This window comes from Neofelis nebulosa, chromosome 15, assembly GCF_028018385.1.
Source record: "Neofelis nebulosa isolate mNeoNeb1 chromosome 15, mNeoNeb1.pri, whole genome shotgun sequence".
Lineage (NCBI taxonomy): Eukaryota > Metazoa > Chordata > Mammalia > Carnivora > Felidae > Neofelis > Neofelis nebulosa.
In genome coordinates, this window is record NC_080796.1 from 69,510,040 (window position 1) to 69,522,043 (window position 12,004).

Here is a 12,004-nt window from a genome sequence, read left to right on the forward strand (position 1 = left end):
GATGCTCTCTGCCCATCAGTGTCCTCACTTGAACACCCATTCCCACCCACCCCAAGAAATTGGTCTTTAGACGACAGCTCTGTCCATCTCCCTTCCCGTTCTCTTCTCAAGGATCTCAAGACATAAAGAAAAATCAACAATATAAAAATATATTTTTAATGTTTATTTATTTTTGAGAGAGAGAGGGAGAGAGAGAGACAGAATCCGAAGCAGACTCCTGGCTCCGAGCTGTCAGCACAGTCCTACGCGGGGCTCGAACTCACGAACAGCAAGATCACGGCCTGAGTCGAAGTCGAACGCTTAACTGACTGAGCCACCCAGATGCCTCTAAAAAAATTTTATTTAATGCACAGGGTGAGAAAGGACTTGGAGTCACCCAGTCTGGCCACTGATCTGATAGCTCAGTTTCTGCCGAGCCAGGATCAGCCTCGGCAAGAGAACACCGCCAGTGCCTAGAGCGCTTTCCCTCTGCGGGCTATTTCACATTCCAACAACCCTGGCAGCTAGAAAGTTCTCCCGGGCCAAATCTGCCTTCCTACCACACCTGGTTCTGCTCTCAGCTTCCTGACAGTCTGTCCAGAAGCTGAAGACGGACGGCCAGCAAGAGCCTGGTCTCCACTAAGTGTTGGGAAGGCCCTGGCCCAAGCCTGCCTCATCCATTTCTCTTCCAGGAGCATGAAAGAAGTGGACTTCAGGGTAAAGGAGAAGTCGCGTGGTGGTCAGAGGCGGAAGGGACGGAAAAGATCCTTTAAATCCTTCTTCTTCCTTCAAGGGCAAGCCCGGGCCTAGAGAAGAGAAGCTTCCTCGCTCAGTCCTCACAGCCACTGGGTGGTAATGTGAGCTCTCCTCAGTTCTGGGTCTGCTTGTACTGAGTTCTCCTGGGGTACGCTCCTCACTTTCCCAACAACACTGTGGGCCATTCTCACTACCGCTGTGCACACGCACACACATTCAGTCCAGCGCTGCTCCCGAACTACAGGCCTAGACCTCCAGCCTTTGGTTATCCTGGTCCAACCTTACAGGTAAAACTGAGCCCTGGGACACTTGGGCCCCATACTGGCGCCCACACTGGGAAGGGCACAGCAAACCTTTCTGGAAACTACTCCCCAGCAAATTTAGGACCAGCTCGTATAAAAATGGCCAACACACAGTCCCCGCAGAGGTGTGATGCCGTGAGTGAGAATCCAGAGGAGGAAAAACTTTACCCATAAGCTTAGTCTATTAATCAGTTTCTCCAACGTAAATCTGAACGAGGGATGTGCTACCCGTCCACTCCCTCCCAGTGCTGGCATTCTGAACGTAAGGCACTCCGGACCCAAGAGTCAGCAAGGAAAGCAAAATGAAAACCGGGAAATTGTAAGTATTTATCTAATACACGCTGACTGACAATGATGAATACGGCCTCAGACTTTGGGTTCTCCCCGGCCCCAGCTGGAGGAGGTACAAACCAGGAAAATGAGCTGAGCCTATCGAAACGTACGCTGATTAAACATTTACTCTATTGTCTGTATACAGGCATTGTGGAGATAATGAAAATTCTCCCCCAAGGTATTTATAACCTAACTGAGGAGACGAGATACATGGCACGTCTAGAACACAGTAAATCAGGGGTTCTCAACTAGGAGTGATTCTGCCCTTCAGGGGACATGTTTCAGTGTCTGCAGACATTCTGGGTCGTCACAACTGGAGGGCGCTACTGATATGAAGCGGACAGAGGTCAGGGATGCTGCTAACATCCTATAGGGCACAAGATCCCCCCTCCCCGCCCCCCCCCCCCCAGACAAAGATTTATCTGGTCCAAAATGACAGTAGTGATGAGGTTAAGAAACCCTGAAGTAGACGCTCACCAGAATTCATCCAATTCAGGGACGCCTGGGTGGCTCAGTCGGTTAAGTGTCCAACTTTGGCTCAGGTCATGATCTCACGGTTCAGGAGTTCGAGCCCCGCATCAGCCTCTGTGCTCACGGCTCAGAGCCTGGAGCCTGCTTCGGATTCGGTGTCTCCCTCTCTCTCTCTGCCCCTCCCCTGTTCACACTCTGTCTCTGTCTCTCAATAATAAATAAATGTTTAAAAAAAAACTGCTTTAAGAATTCATCCAATTCAGTATTTATTGAGCACATGCATGTGTCAGGTTACAGGCATATCGTGAATTGGAAGTAAGACACATCTCTTTTCCAAAGGCTACGTAAAACAACTATAAAATGCAAGGTGTGAGGCAATCCAAAGTTACACTGGGTGTGTAAATGCTTCGGGATTCTGCTAAAAGGAAGACACCTGAAAGCCAACATTACTCAGGAAGAAGATGGGTCCCCAGCTTGGTCTTGGAGGAGAGGGGAGTCTGGGGTGGGCAGGCTGAGGGCATTCCGGCAGGTGAACGGGCTGACTTAAGGGACAGCATCGGCCTCACCGGTTTCGCTGTGAGAAAGGCGTGCCTGGTGGACCCACACGAAGCCCACCGGCCACATAATCACCAGCTACAGAAGCTGGGAACCTATGGGTCTTCACCAGTGCCTGGAACAGCATGCGGACTTGATGGATAGGATATAATTATGAAATGACCACAAAAACATGAACCACTGGGGCTCCTGGGTGCCTCCGTCGGCTACGCGTCCAACTCTTGATCTCGGCTCAGGTCATGATCTCACGGTTCAGGAGCTCGAGCCCCGCGTCGGGCTCTGGGCTGACAGCTCAGAGCCTGCTTGGGACTCTCCCCCTCTCTCTTTCCCCCTCCCCTGCTCACACACTCTCTCTCAAAATAAACAAACATAAAAAGAAAAAATAGGAACTACCATCTAATGGCCATCTGCTCCATGCCAGACAGTCTGCTTAACGCCGTCTGCGGAATCTCCTTCACTCCTCACCACAACCCTGGAGAGCGCACAGGGCTGCCGTCCTTAGAAGGAGGAAACCGGGCGATGGAACGCACAGATAAGTCAATCAACGGGTGGGTAAAGAAACACCCTGAATGGCCCTGGCCTCTCCTCCTAACCTAGAATCCTCCCCGGTCTACTGTTCCCCAGCTTTCCGGCTGGCCCTCCCACATCGGTGCACGTACACCACGGGGCTGACCGGCAGCCAGCGTGCACAGCAGAGGCGTCCGGTGGGTGGCTGGTGATTTTACAGGGGTCCCTAAGGCCTGTGTCACTGGCACTATGCCCAGCTCTTCCCAGAGTTTCTGCTGGCCAGAGCCGGCCCCGTGGAAGGGAATGAAGCGGGAACGCGGTTCCAGGACATCCTCGGGGAAAAGGCTCGAGGTCCCCCGTCCATGTTCACACAGGCGGCAGGGTAGGGCAGCCTGTCACCAGCACATTTAACAGAGCCTCTAATTATGTGATAAAAATCCTACTGGCGACTGCTTTTCCCGGAGCGGCACGTTACCACCATCCAAATATTTCTCAGTCTCTAAATAATAGGGTAGTTTTACAAGGCACGTATGTACAGCAACTGTTGCAGCACAGATAGGTACTGGTTAATCCCTCCTGTTTATACAGTCTTCCTACCATTTACAGGATGCTCTTGTGGCTTCAGTTGACTGCATCCAAGCAAGCAGGTTAGGAGACGGGCCCCCTTATGTTCCATTCCACGGCAGAAGAGATCAAGGCTCAGAGACGTACAGTGGCTTTCCCGTGGTCACACAGCAAGGTCCCAGCCCAGCTACCTTTTCCAGCAAAGCCTGGTGGGTACCAACCACTCGCAGGACCTCCTTGGCCATGGGGCAATTTTCGTCCTCCTTTCCTAGCCTATGTACTCTGTAAACAACAAACAAACCATGCCCACTTGTATGCCAACGAGAAGAAATCACGGACCCAAAACCTGATAATCCCTTCTCTTCTTACAACAAGGCTCACCCAATTCTGGGGTTGGCAAACTTTTCCTGTACTAAGGCCAGACAGCAAATATCTTAGGATTTTGGAGCACAGACTATCATAACCACTCAACTCTACTCTTAATAGCGCAAAAGCCGCCACAGACAATTTATGCATGAATGGGTGTGGCTGTGTTCCAGTCAACTTTACAGAAACAGGTAGATGAGACTAGTGTGCTGACCCTTAAATTGTAAGATCTTCCTATTTGTTAAGGATTGAACGGCCACCCCCCCACCCCCCGACCAAAGTCATACGTTGAAGCCCTAACCTCCAAACTGTATTTGAAGACAAGGCTTCAAGGCCTTCAGGTTAAATGAAGTCAAAGGGTGGAGCCTGATCCCATAGGGCTGGCGTCCTCAGAAGAGGAAGGGACACCAATGTGTATATGCACAGAACAAAGACCAGGTGAGGACAGAGCAAGGAGGAGGCTGCCCGTGAGCCAGGAAAAGAGGCCTCGCCAGAAACCAACCCTTACGGCACCCGGACCTTGAGCCTCCAGAACGCTGAGAAAATAAATTTCTGTTGTCTGTGGTTTTCTGTTGCGGTGAATTCATCTGCAGCCCAAGCAGACTAAAACACCATGCTCCAACAAATCTGATCGACCCATTAGGGACTCAGAAAAATAAGGAAAAAACAATTTCAATGGAAATAGGTTTAAAATGCCTCAGTCCACTTCCCTTTCCAGAGCTCCCTGAATTAAAGAGCCCTTTATTCTAATCCAAAGACGTGGCTCCACATTGCTCCCCCACCACCCCCAATTCCACACCCCCTCCCCCCCCACCCCACCCCCGATTCTCTGAGCTTTCCAGTTACTTATGTAACATTCCCTGAAAGGCTGTATGCCGCTGTTTTCCCTTTCCAAATGTAAATAGAGGATCCCCAGGTTGCTTAGAAAGTGGTTTTCACGGGGTGCCTGGTTGGCTCCACCGGCGGAGCATCCAACTCTTGATTTCGGCTCAGATCATCATCCCAGGGTCATGGGACCGAGCCCCCAAGTGGGCTCCATGCTGTGTGTGGAGCCTGCTTCAGATTCTCTCTCTCTTCCTCTGCCCCTCCGTCCCCCTGCTCTCTCTTTTAAAAAAAAAAAAAAAAACGAAATAAAATTTAAAAAGAAAGAAATGAAGACAAGAAAGGGGTCTTCATTTTCTCAGCTGAGAAAAAGTGGACCGAAAGACAAAGAGGTAGGATCCCTGATGCACACACACTTCCGGTTAGCATCTTAGGGAAGCAAATATGGGTCACATGCATCAGAAACAATCCTCTGAAAGTGGGGGAGAAACAAACCTTTAGGAAATAGTTTGAGGAGACCTCTGAGCAAGAAAAAATGAAGAACCACCAACAGGCTCCCAAAGCACCGCTCGCTCGCAGAACGAGGTCGTCTGCAGAGTTGGGAATTTTGCAGGGTGGCTCACAGCAGAACTAGCGATTAGCACGGCACTGACCTACGGCAAGGCGACTGCCAGTCCCAAACCTGCAATTCAGTGCCGATCACGCCTTCCGCCCATCTCCCCAGCCTTCCTTAATAAAAAGCTCCGCCAGCGATGACACCAGAAGACTCCCCAGAGAAGCTGTTTATGTTGTTCTGGACGGAACGCAGAAATGGAAACGCGAGTGTGGCAATACGAGCGTCGTGTTTAGAGAGACGCAAGGAAAACCCTATAACTTTGAGTCCCATTTCCAAGAAGCATCCTGCTTAACGAGTTCTGCTTTCTCCATTCACTTCACAGTTACTCTCTGCCAGAAGGGAAAAAAAAAAAAAGGTATGGCAGGTAGAGAAAGAGCCAAACTCGCTCTTAATGCTTTGTCCCACCATCAGCCAGTACAAGTCCACACCGCTCCCCATTAGATAAACATCCGCGCCTTCTAAAACAAATCCGAAGCTCCTTCTTAAAAACTCCCAAAATAGAACTCAAACCGATCCTGCAATTGCGAGAAGAAATGAGGTAACGTGTGTGCAGGCACGAGCAGGCCCGACACAATAATCAACAAATGTTTTGCTCAATAAATGTATACATAACCACCAGGAACCAGCTTCTTGTCTGGGGTTCACAGGGCTTCTGGTCACATTCTCATCCTTTAAGAAGTTGGGCACCATCTTGGGGTGCCTGGGTGGCTCAGTGAGTAAGCGTCCAACTCTTGGTCTCAGCTCGGGTCATGATCTCATGGTTTGTGAGTTCGAGCCCCACGTTGGGCTCTACACCAAGCATGGAGCCTGCTTGGGATTCTCTCTCTCTCTCTCTCTCTCTCTCTCTCTCTCTCTCTCTCTCTCTGTGCCCCTCTCCCCTGCTCACTCTCTCTCTCAAAATAAATAAACTTTAAAAAGAAAAAGAAAAAAGAAAGAAGTCGGTTCTGTTTCACCTCCAGGACAAACTGATGAGCACTGGGATTTCTGGCAATACCTCTATGCCACGTAAAGTATTACAAAACCCTTCGATGCCACGTGTCATTCAGCCTCATGAATGCTCGGCTGTGCACGGAGCCCAGTTATCTTCCCAGCCACTTCTGCAAAAATCTTGGGTAAATTTTAGTAGCTGCTTCTCAACGTTCCCCGGTCCTACCCTGTAAACAAATCACCACCCATTCACATCCCACGCGAGCACCCACAGCCACACGTGCGCACATAGAATCCCCAGAAAATGACAGCAACGACTGAGTGATTCAGATTCGTGATCATTTCTAAGAATTAAGGAGAGCTGCAGCTTGACATCTACATTCTTCCGTTCCACTCCCTTCTGGAAACCACTCCAACAGCAGCCGAGGGCAGCTGCGCCGATCGCAAGCTGGGACTCCTCACCAGAGAGCAAGATGCACTAACCCCGAACGTGCCCACAGCAGGCATGCACAGGAGAGTGCCAACGGGACAGGAGGACACGGGGCACCTTCCTCCCGGCTCCCACTGTGAACTGTGCTCAGGGTGAGCACACCATTCCAACACCTGCCAGCCACTCGTGGGACCTGGGTTTTTTCATACCCAAGAGGAAGCAAATACAGAGGCCATAAGTCTTAGTCTCCCCGTCATCGGCGACTAGCCCTTCAGTCTCCCAAACAAACGATGGACAAAAATCGAAGGATGTGACCGGTAATCTGAAATCTGAACGATGACTGACAGCTCTGGGGTGGGGAGTAAGGACACGTGCACCACGCATGGCAGTCTGAACGCAAGGGACAGCACGGTGTGGCTGAAAGAAGGTGGAGGGGCCAGCGGGAGTCCCATCATTCTTGCGTGCCCTTTCCGGCTGTGACAAAAGAGTCTGTATCATCCCAAGAGCAGGGTTGGCGAGAGTGGCAAGCCCACATTTACTGTATACTTTTCTGGAAGTCCTGATCTTTACGTACGGACCCTCAGCGGCCCTTGAATCTCCTACCAACCTTCCTTCTGGGCTTCTCTACCAAAGAGGGGAAAAAAGGCCAATTCTTCTGGGGCCCCTTGGGTGGGATCGAATGGCTCCTCTTGGAAGCGAGGTGAACTAGCTTTGATGTTCTAGGTGCTCAGCACTTACAACATCATCTTGCATCCGTGTGGTGCCGTTGTGCGCCTTTTCATTTCAGGTGCTCCCCGGTGAGCCCCTGAGAGCACAGAACTGCAATTAGCCCCCTTGAAGTAACGAGGAAATATGCAGAAAGCAGATACAAAGCCAGGTTCTGGAGTCACGGTGAGCTGCCTGGGGGTGGAGTCTGAAAATCAGGAGGAAAAATGAAGGGACTCTTTGATTATCTTCCCTGGTGGCTCCCAAGCCTGGCTTCCATGGCCACTTCCTCTAATGCCTTTTCATCATAATGTTGCCTTTTAAAATTTGTCGCCTTTGAAAAAGTAAATGCTTTTGAGGATGCACCCCATCACGGCTATGCTTTGGTCATTGCCCTTAGGGCACAGTGCATTAGGGGGACGGTGCTGGAACCCAGAGGGAAATCCACAACCTTTCCTCCTAACCCGAGGCTCGCTCCACTCCCTAACCTGGGTCAACAAAGAGACAGACGGACAAGCACAGAAACAGAGGGATGAACCAATGGACAATCCCTTGATGACTCCATACTTACCTGCTCTGTCTAATAAGCCATTTCTCGGGAAAATGTTTTCATGTCAGCAAAAACCAGATGAAACGGGACCAAAGAAAGAAGCAGGTTCCTGTGACAGCCTCTCTGTGCTCAGGCGGTCTGTGCCAGTGGTGAGGACACTTAGCCCTCAACTATGGCCACCCAGTCCCACACACCCCTTGGCCACCCCCAACAGGGTCTTTGGTAGTCAACAAAGCCTCTGTGATGGGAAAGGGGGGGAAGCCAAGTCCTAGAGACCCAAGTTGAGCCCCTCTGTTCAGGCCCAGCTGAAGCTAAGCCCTGCCCTACATCTTTCTTTTCCCCAGTTATATAAGGCAATACATTCCTTTTCTATTCAAGGCAGTTGGGCTTAAGTTTTCTAACTATTTGGGGGAAAGCTTCTTAAACTGATACCAAGTGTAAGCGGTAAAACATTTCTGTAAAACCATACAGCAGTACGCATCGATAGTTTAAAACCGTTCCTTCGCTTTGACCTGGCGAAGTCATTTCTAGGACCTTAACCCAAGTAATAATCCAAGACACATGCAAAGATTTATACTTAATGACGTTTGTTGTAAAATCACAAAGCAGGAAATCAATTACGGCCCTCACTGGAAGAAATGTTGGATAAAATCATGTTTTATCTTTGGGATAGAATATTATGAAACCATGAAAAGAGTATGCAGACCACAAACCATTAACGTAAGGTTAACCATTAAAGTATTAAATTAAATTAAATTAAATTAAAGTATTTCAACCATTAAAGTAAGGTTCCCTGTAACCTTACTTAGAAATTAAGATTCGAAATTGCGTATGCACTATGATTTTAACTTTGTCAAGAAAGGTAAAATGCACAAAAATAGAAGACAATGGGCCAAATGCTAATGTGGCCGCTTCTGAATAAGGGGTATTACAGACGTCTCGTGGATTTTTTTTTTTATTCCTTCCTCTTCAAATGCTGCACAATGAATACATCATTTTGATGGACAAGCGGGGGAAAAAAACACTAAAACTACTCCTCTCCTGTTCCAAATGAAAGTCATTCTTCTTCCTATTAAACAACATTTCTTAAAGCCTCCATCCAAGATTTCTGTGATTCCAATGTAAGGACCTCTGGGATCCTTCCACATGGATCCCCAGGACAGCCCTTCAGATATTTAAGAGCCTGCCACAACCTGAGTTTTGCCCTCTCCAGGTTCAAATCCATTTTCCCAGCTATCCCCACAAACCAGGGTGGCCTCTTCAACCCTCCTCTGAACACGTTCCAACGTACCCATATTTCTTCAAAAAGGGTTCTGAATTCATCACAATGCTCCAGGTATGACCTAATAACTTATGCCCAGAGAATGGGATTCTCACCTCCCTTCTTCTAGATATAGCATCTCTATTAATGCAGCCTAAGTTCCCATTTCCCTCCAGCTCACAACAGGAGGGAAGAGAGCAGTTCTGGTTCCAGAGACAAAGATGGAATTCACCACAGCAATACACACTTCCTCTCTCTCTCTCCAGAGAGCTCCTGGTTTTCCAAAAGTCCTCCCACAACCCCCAAAGAATTCCTCAGGGGTGAGGTCACTCTGAACCAAGTCCAGAACTTTCTAAAGCTCAGGGGAGGGGTGCCAGGAGAGATGCAGCAGAAGCCCTGAGCTTCTAAGCCCTCTGAAGGTAATCCCCTGCCTCCAAGGCCAGGCCCCCATGGACTCACAGAATGCATGGGCGCTTCGGTCAGATTTCTTCTGTTCAGCCAGTTTTCATGGGCCTGCACCCCAGGGAGCTAGAATGCCCTGCCCCAAGCACAGGCTTTTGGGAGGTAAAGTGGAAGGTTTCAGGATTCTTCCTGTGTTATCAGGTCCTGAGTGAAGGTCAGGGGGAGGTTTAAAAAGCCAAATTCTGGGCCTCAAGGGTGAAAACTACCCAAGATCCACACGGAAATACCTGTGCACAGATATGTGCACTCACACACCGGCTTTTACCCCTGCCTGGGCAGCCAGCAGATCCTCCCCACCCCCCACTCCCGCCGAAGCACAACTTCTGGATAAGGTGGCACCAGGAAAGGGAAGGAAAACAGCCAGTAACTTTTCCTCCCCATTCACGGATGGAAAAACCGAGGCGAAGAAGGAAAATGGGCTCACTACGATCTCACACGGTGAACCCCTGCCACCACCCCCAGTACCCAACAGCTTCCGCCACCAGCTCCTGGTTCCTCCTACAAAGCCACCCCCTGTCAGCTTCCCTCTGGGCTCTGGGACCGAGGAGACCATCTGTATCCTGCTTAATTTGCATCTGCATATGGAATTCACAGTTCTTAATTTCACGTGGGTAAGTCAATGAGGCCAGTCCTCCGCAATCGTCCTCAAACCCGGAAATGATGTGTTCTGGCCACAGATGACCTGGGGGCTGGCTTGAAAGGTGGGTGGTTTAGCAGAACTCACTCTAGAAACAGGTGAGTCTACAAGGATTTATACACACACAACACAGGCAATCCGTGGTCTGCTCTCCAAGGATTATCAAGGGAATTTGTAGGAGTTCCCATCTCCCAGATACTTCTGGGGAAGGGAAGGCACAACAAATCACTCAAAGCTCCTGATTTCACCTACGTGTACATCCGTACACGCCCCAGAAGGGCTAGAAAAAAATAGAAGAGGACACAGGGACACGGGCTGCAGCCAGTGCTCCTGAGTTATCTTCTGCACATCCTCAGCAAAACGGGGATCACAGCATCTAGCGATCCCTACAGAGGTTTGAAAGATTAAATAAAACAACTGCACTTTGAGGAAGCAAACAGCACCTGCAGCATAGCAGGAAACCCCGAAATGATGCTGTTCCCTCCTCCCACTCTTTTAAGGGACATCTTTGCAAGACACCTTTCCGACAGTAAAATCTCCATCCTGTCTCCTCCTGCCTCAGGCTCCCTCTAGGAGACGTGATGGTCCAATGGAACCTAGAGCCAACCGAACGGTACATCCCAGGCCTACCTCCCCTGAGGCAGGGGCCTGGAGCCTCCCGGTCAGAGGAAACAAGACAGTGAAAGCCCGCTGTAAGGAATGCCCCTGCCATACTTAATCAGTCCTTCCACATTCGCAGAGGGGCCACTGCTTGCGGGGCATTGCGCAGAAGGCCAAAACCTGATCCCACCCTCCAGCAGCTTGCTATCTACCTGGGAAAGTGAGGCCTATAACCCTGAGACTGAGTAAGACTCCTCCCCTCTCCAGCCTCGGGGGGGGGGGGGGGGCACCTCTAAATAGGGGACGGGGCAGAGGAATCTGTCCAGACGGTCTCAAGACAGGCACTGCAGCCTAGGGCCACAGGCAAACACTGAGTGCCTGGTTTGCCATTTACCTCCAGTGCTGGCATAGGGAAGGCTCTCAAAAAATATTAGGTCGGTAAATAAATCAACAGAAGAATGAGTTAATTAAATGTGAGTCAGAGGCACCGCAATCACCTGGACACTGGCTGCATACAGACACCGACAAAGCCCAGGCTGGTGTGACCCACTTCCGAAGCCGAGGGGAGAAGCCTCAGCGGTTCCCAGGTCCTCCCGAGGCCCACCCCTCAGTCGGGTCAGCAAGAACCACCCAGAAACCTCACCTCGGCTTCAAGTTTCTTTTTGGGTTGGTCTTTGCCTCAAGGTTCTTAAAAGCTGTTCTAGAAAGAGCTGGCTCCTGCCTGCTGTTCACCAAGGGCAAGATGACAAAAGGTTGGACTGAGAGAATATTACAAAGATCAGAAGCTTCAAGCCTCAGCGCCCCGGATTCATATGCAGAGGACTCTGAAGACGGGCAGATAAGGACCATTAGGGAAGATTACAGGTCTGACAACTCAGTCCTTAATTAAAATGTCATTCTCTGGGCGCCTGGGTGGCTCAGTCGGTTAAGCGTCCACCTTCAGCTCAGGTCACGATCTCGCGGTCTGTGAGTTTGAGCCCCGCGTCGGGCTCTGGGCTGATGGCTCAGAGCCTGGAGCCTGCTTCTGATTTTGTGTCTCCCCCTCTCTCTGCCCCTCCCCTGTTCGTGCTCGGTCTCTGTCTCAAAAATAAATAAAAACATTAAGGAAAAAAAAATTTTTTTTTAAAAATTAAAAAATGAAATGTCATTCTCTCTCTGCCC

At 49.9% G+C, this 12,004-nt stretch overlaps 1 protein-coding gene across 8 annotated transcripts in view; it reads right to left on the reverse strand.

Annotated features, from left to right (window-relative positions):
* Positions 1–12,004, reverse strand: part of LOC131496055 (carboxyl-terminal PDZ ligand of neuronal nitric oxide synthase protein) — a 285,001-nt gene that overhangs the window by 157,603 nt on the left and 115,394 nt on the right. Inside the window, exon 1 of one of the 8 annotated variants that reach the window (XM_058701205.1) lies at positions 5,309–5,544. The exons of the other annotated variants lie outside the window; for them this stretch is intronic. The gene's annotated coding sequence lies outside the window, so the exon portion shown is untranslated. Of the gene's footprint in view, positions 1–5,308; positions 5,545–12,004 lie in introns of those variants that run through there. 8 annotated transcript variants of the gene reach the window in all.